The following is a 7,617-nucleotide window of genomic DNA, read 5'->3' as shown; positions in this document are numbered from 1 at the left end:
TCTAATCGTATACATAATCAATGAATGAATCGATGTCATCCTAAGATCTAGATCCTTATAGGCTCAATCAGGTGCTCCAAGAACCCTAAACAAAATGGTGTTGCAGAAAGAAGAAACAGAACATTAATTGAAGCTGCAAGAACCATGATAGCTGGTGCATTCTTACCAGTGACATTTTGGGCATTAGCTATTAACACTACATGCTATGTGCAAAACAGGGTTCTTTTAAACAAGACACATAACAAGACTCTATTTGAGATTATCTTCAATATAAAACCTTATATGAAATTCTTGAAGCCATTTGGATGTAAATGCTCACTGTTGAACACAAAGGACTATCTCAACAAATTCCAATCTAAATCATTGGAATGTTTCTCTGTGGGCTATTTATCTCAATCAAAGGCTTACAGAGTCTATGTTAAAGAGCATATGGTTGTAATTGAGTCCTCAGATATTATCTTTAATGAAAATCACTTCAATAATGAAGAAGGACCAAAATGGCTGTTTGATTTAAAGAAAATGATTAAGTCATTCAAGATATATAATGAAGATATGGATGACAGCATGTTCAGAACAAGCATTGAAGAAAAAGGGAAGCAAAAGAAGATTGATGTAGACAAACTGTAGTCAACTGTTGCATCAAGAGAACGGCAATATAATTTGAAAGAAATGACAGAAGAACAAATGAGATTGAGAACAGTGATCATGAAGCAGCAATTGAAATCTCTAATGATGGTCCAAGTGGAATGGAGAGTGAACCTATGCAGAGTCAACCTGAAGAGACAGAAAGAAATGAAGACAGGTTCCGGTCATTGTTTGACTCTCTGCAGATTGGGAACAATGAAGCATCCACATCAGAAAGTGTTTTCCATCAAGAGTCTAATCAAACTGAAGAAGAAACTCAAAATGAAACTTCTGATTTGAACATGACAAATCTAGATGATGAAGTAATTGCAAATCAGATTGTTCAGACTTCCTTAATTGAAAGAGATCATCCTGCTGAGAATATCATCGGTGACTTGCATGAAAAAGTGATAAGAAGTTCATCTGAAAGAGCAAACATACGTCTTTATGCGTGCTTTCTTTCCCAAGTTTAACCCAAGAATATCAATCAAGCCTTGAAAGACCACAACTAGGTGGGTGGAAGCAACGCAAGAGGAATTAGCTTAATTCAGGGACTTACATGTTTAGGATTTGGTTGACAAACCCAAAGGAAAATATGCAATTGGCACCAAGTGGGTTTTCAAAAATAAGAATGATGAAATAGGAATAGTCATCAAGAATAAAGCAAGACTATTGGCTCTAGGATGCTTACAAGAAGAAGGGGTAGACTTTGAAGAAGTCTTTGCTCCAGTTGCCAGACTAGAAGCCATTAGAATATTCTTCGCATATGCAGTATCCATGAACATCAAAGTCTATCAGTTGGATGTCAAGTCTGCATTCTTGAATTGGAAGATTGATGAGGAGTTTATGTGACACAACCTCCAGGATTTGAAGATCCAATTCATCCAAACAATGTGTACAAGTTGATCAAAGCAATGTATGGACTACATCAAGCTTTTAGAGCTTGGTATGATGAGCTCTCAAATCACCTTTTGGATAATGGTTTCAGTAGAGGATCAATCGACAAAACCTTGTTTTACAAGATGAACAAAAGAGACCTACTGTTGGTTCAAGTATATGTTGATGACATTATATTTGGATCAACAAATGAACAAATGTGCAAATATTTTTATCATGTCAAGAAATCTAAGTACAAAATGAGTTTAATAGGAGAAATGAATTTCTTACTTGGATTGCAAGTGCAACAGAAGACTAATGGAATATTCATTAACCAATCCAAGTATGTGCAAGAAATTCTAACCAAATTCAAATGCCAAGACTACAAGACAGTGTCCAGTCTAATGGACACTCATGAGAAGATGGTGGCATATAAAAAGGGGGAGCCTGTTGATCAACATGAATATAGGGCCAAGATAGGATCACTGATGTATCTGATAGCTTCAAGGCCAGATATCATGTATGCAGTCTGTGTATGTGCAAGATTTCAAGCAAACCCCCCAGGTTTCTCACATGTTAGCTGTGAATATGATATTCAGATACTTGAAAGGAAAACCAGAGTTGGGAATTTGGTATCCAAAGAACAACTCCTTTGACCTGACTGCTTTCACTGACAGTGACTATGATGGTTGCAAAATGAGCAAGAAATCTACTTAAGGAGGATGCCAATTCTTAGGGAATAGGCTGGTGTCATGGCAATGCAAGAAGCAAACCACAGTGTCCATCTCAACTGCTGAAGCTGAGTGCATAGTTGCATCTGCTTGCTTTGCACAGGTTCTTTGGATCCAAAACCAATTGCTGGATTATGGTATGAATTTCTTACCCACTCCTATTTACATTGATAACACTGCTGCCTTACATTCAAAAACTAAGCATATAGAAATTAGGCATCACTTCATTAGGGACAACAATGAAAAGGGGCTAATAGAAATGAAAAGGGTAGACACCACTGACAATTTGGCTGATTTGTTCACCAAACCATTAGACAAAACCAGGTTTCATTTCTATTAAAATGCTTAGGAATGATAGATGCTGATGAAGTCTAATTGCTGATATGTGCTTAGGTGAGATACTGAAATGTCTATCTGTTTCTTACTCACTTCATGAATGTAGGATTGTGTGACATATGCTTACTGATTATGCTTTGTGTGTCTGATGTATTATCTGCTTACAAATGATGTGACAGTATGTCTTGATTGTGTTTTGTGCTGATTATGTTTTGACAATCAACTTATTACTTGCATGTTTGCTATGATTAATCTGAATGAATTGCTGAGTGTACTGAAATCTATTTGAATCAATGCATTGAAATGACATACATCTGTGACTATTTGATTCTTAAGCTGCATGATTCATATGTGATTGAATGAATCTGTTTTTGTTTAAATGAATCATGTTGTGCTGATTTGAATGTTTGTAAGTCACATGCTCTTTAAAGGCAAAATTGTTTTCAAAAATCAAATACTAAATGATTTATCAAATTTAAGTTTTTGAAACAATAAATGATTTTTGACTGTGCAAACTATTTTTGGTGATATCCAAGGGAAATGATAAGATTATTTAGTTGCAAGCTTTATAGAAGCTTGAAAAGGTTTTGTGATAGAAATAGTATCCAACCTTTGGGAAATGATAGAAAACTGTTTGATTCACCCAACACATTGATTATAGGCTTAAAAGTTCAAAATTTAGTCATTGACACTGTTTGATAACTTTCTATGGTAAGTAGTCGTCTAAGTGATATAAACATAATGATAATGCTGAGTTTGATGTGGGGATACATTTGAAAATCAAAGTCTTTCTCTTACATATCTCTCCAAATGAAGGGCAGAAAGGTACTTATCCAATCCTACACAAGCCTGTTGATGTATTGGTCACCAAAAACTTTTATCTAAATGATTGAGCAGCTATATATATATATAGGGAAATTATATTTTGAGAACCATGTTGAGTTTTAAGAACTTAAGAACTCAATTCTAGGCCACACATTTAATTAAATGGATTGGAATATGTGGTTGAGATTAAATCTGGCAAAAAAGTCAAAGTAGGAGAGAGAATAAATATGTAAGTGGTTACACTAACTTTTACGTCCGTTACACATGTGTAAAAAGTCGACTCGGTGCGTATAAAATTATGTAATTTTTTTACGTGTATGTAACTTACATATATTACGCACGTGTAAAAAAAATTCAAAAAAAAATCGTTACACTAAGTTCTTTCGAGTTCTTAAAACTTAAAGAGGTTCTTAATTGAAATCTTCCATATATATATATATATATATATATATATATATATATATATATATATATATATATATATATATATATATATATATATCTGTGTGTGTATGTGTGTGCTAAATATGAAAGTTATATATTTATAAAACTATTCAGACTTAAAGGGGCGCCATGGGAACTACAAGTGTGGGGCATTCAAATAAGTCCTAAACACCCTGAATGTAAGGCATGTAAGTCCGGATGGCATGTAAGTCCAACGTTCAACCTTAAAGTCTACTTTTCAATACATCTCCTCAAACACACAAAAATATTTTGACCAGTGGATCAGGGAGTTGAAGTCAAATTGGGGTGACTTGGAGAAAGCTAAATAATCCTTGAGAAGATATTAGGGACAAACTAGATTTAAAGTGTTGACCATACAAACTTTGGCACTTAATTGAACCCTAATAATATCACTGAAAACAACGATGACCATGAAAAGTTCATCTCCACTGTCAACCTGAACTAGGCTATAATAATGCCAACCATGAAATGTTGTGAAAGTAATTAAACAGTGTGATCCTATGTTGAGATCTTTCTATAGAATGTTTTGTTCGGAATATTAACTGAAATCTGATCTCTTAGTTCACCTTAAACTAAATACTTAGGTCAACTCAGTATCTAAAAGTTTATCTTTGATGAGTTTTGAAGCTATAAGCATGATGTTTTTGTGTGTGACAATGTCTTTTTCATTAAACAAAGCTGAATTACTTGTCAAAATGTTGTATGTTATGACAAAATTGGTTTTGAGCATGTTCTACCTGTTAGATTTGCTCTTTACGTGTTTCGAGCATGCTTCTGTGCCTGGTTTTGACAAACTGTTGCTTTTCGAGCACAATGATATGTAGTGAAATGTTTTCTAAGTCATTCGAGCATAGATCATGATCCTTGAGCACAGATCATGTGCTGTGGGTTACTCTAAGTAATTCGAGCTTAGATTCTTGCTTCTTTCAAATGAATGTGCTTTTCGAGCATAAACTTTGTCTTGATATATTTTCCTAAGTATTTTCTAGCATGCTATGTGCTGTGGGTTACTCTAAGTAATTCGAGCACAGATTCTTGCTTCTTTCACATGAATGTGCTTTTCGAGCACAAAATTTGTCTTGATATATTTTCCTAAGTATTTTCTATCATGCTTTTAGTTCAAGCACCAGCTAAGTCAAAATAGATTTCTTTAAGTGTTGTCGAGCATGAGAGTATGCTAGAGGCTTAGGCTTGGATTTCGAGCACAAGAAATGGAATGATAGATTTTGTTAAGTATTTTGAGCATACGACTATGCTAGATACTTAGGTTTGGATCTACGAGCACAGGATAAGAAGTGACGATTTTGCTAAGTATTTCGAGCATGAGGATACTCTATGAGCATAGGTGACCGTAGAATAATTCTCTAAGTGTGTTCAAGTAGAGTAGATGATTTGGATGTGTTTTGAGTATGATTGACTGACTGAATATTTTTCTAAGTATTTTAGAGTATGATCTTTTGCAAACGAGCATGAATGAAAGTGTGTGTGTGAACATAGATTGAAAATTGGTTAAGGGAAAACCTCGAGCGCAGTTGTATCTCGAGCAAACATGGAAATAACTGATAAATATGCTAAGTTTTCTCTCGAGCATACATGGTCTCGAGCACACATTTAAATGAACATTTCAAACTGAATTGATCATGCTTAAAATAGTATTTCGAGTATACTGGGAGCCAGCTGGTTTTGGCTGTATGCTCAAGCACGGGAGGTACATTAAATTTCAAATTCAAAGTAAATGACATCTGGCATGCACTAGACAACAAATCTATGTTGTACTGTCCAAACATTAGGTATAAAATGGGGAATTAGAAAATTTTTCGAACATTCATCTTTCCCTCTCTCAAACTAAATTCATAATACCTCATTGCTCGTGCTTCCCTTGTTGCTCGAAATCACTCGATTTTGCTCGATTATTGTTCGACAATAGCCATTAGCTCTGTTTCGACCTTGGTAAGATATCGATTATCGTTTATCGTATCTCTGAGCATCGAAATTAAGGTTTCTATTGAACAACTTACTGACTGTTTATTTGATTTGTGTAGGTTCGCAAACCTCTATGGAACAGGTTACTGAAAATGAATCTCTTCTTTAACTACTAGCCGCTATCGATTTTGCGTTCATAAGTTCTGATTATTTTCTTTGTTTTGTAGTACTGATGGCCATGAGGTTCGAACCCAAGCACAACATATGTGCCCGGCTGGAAGAAGATGATGAAAATAGGGAGTTGGAGTTCATAATAAACTTCTTTAACAACTCCAACATCCGGGTGGCACTTACAGAGAACCCAATAATTTACAGGAATCATATCACAGTTTTCTAGGGTTATGCTGCACACCTGAATGACATCAATGGAAGGAGAATAAAAGCATCTGTTTTAGGTCAGGATATTGAAATAACTGAAGCATTCATTAGAGCAGCTTTGCAACTAAATGACGATCATCAAGAGCTGCTCTGTGTATTCTACCCAGAGATTGTTCAAGATATTCCAAGAGATGCTAGTATATCAAGGAGGTGTCCATGAAGGTCAATTCCAGAAAGGTTCTTTTGTTATACAGATTTTTAACACATCATGTGATTCAATCCTTATCTCCTCGAATGGGAACATGGACATTGCTGAGCAGGGAACTAGCTACCATGACAGTGGCAATACTATTTCACCAACCATTCAATTTCTCAAGATTTATATTCAATGGTTTGGTTAGAAATGCTGAGAAGCAGGCACATCAACGTTTTCTGATGTATCCAAGGTTCCTTCAAATCCTAATCATAGATCTTTGCAAGGCTTGAATTTGGCAGGACAGCCTTCGAGGCTGCAAGATCCAAACATTTACAAGAGAATCAAGGGGGCTAGGCGCCAATTCAATGAGAATGCTAAATGGGATATTCTTCCATGGCTTTTGAATGAGAAAATTGTAATAATGGAAGTACCCTCCTCCCCTAAGCATTCTAATGTTGAAAGTGATGACTCTGATGATGAGAGTGATAATGATTCTAATGAAGATGATGATGGGAATGATGGTGATGATGGTGCAAATGATGGTTATGATGATGGTGTAGAGGCTGCAATGATAATTACTGAGCCACATGCTGATGATTTGATAAATGAGACTTTCATAACCCAACTTGCACATGAGGCACAAAATAATGAAGTACCAGAAATGCAATTTGAGAATCTGGAGGTGCATGATGAGACGAAAACAAGGGCTAAGGGGGCATGTGAAGACAACATTGATACATCCTCACATGGGTCAGAACCAGCCCATGATACAGTCCAATCATCCCCGGAAAATTCTGAACCTTTGATATCCAGCCCTGAGCCTATTCATGATTCAACTATTCAAGCTACATTGATACCAACACCTACAACCTCACATTTCCATGAATTTATCCATGATACATATATACCCACACCTCCAGCATCTCCTATCCAACAAAGTACAAATGTCCAACATCAAACTAAGGCTTACCGACTACCCTCTCCTGAAACCTCTTCTAATCAACCTTCCTTTGAACCTACTTCCAAGCCTACCCAAAAGACACCAACCTTGAGTCCAAATGTGTATAACCTTATCTCTGAAAATGCAAGTCTGGAATTAGAGAATACTATGCTTAAAGAGAGAAATTCTATATTGGAAAGGAAGAATTTGGCATTGGAATAGGCACTGCAACAAGCTTTATTGAAAATTCAAACCCTGGAAGACTCTGAGGTTGAAAAGACCTCATATGCACCAAAACAGGGGGAGAATCCTGAAGAAGCAGA

This window comes from Bidens hawaiensis, unplaced genomic scaffold, assembly GCF_021521415.1.
Source record: "Bidens hawaiensis isolate Kalapana, Puna unplaced genomic scaffold, B.hawaiensis_p1.1 tig00045952_1, whole genome shotgun sequence".
Lineage (NCBI taxonomy): Eukaryota > Viridiplantae > Streptophyta > Magnoliopsida > Asterales > Asteraceae > Bidens > Bidens hawaiensis.
Note: the sequence above shows the minus strand (reverse complement) of the source record.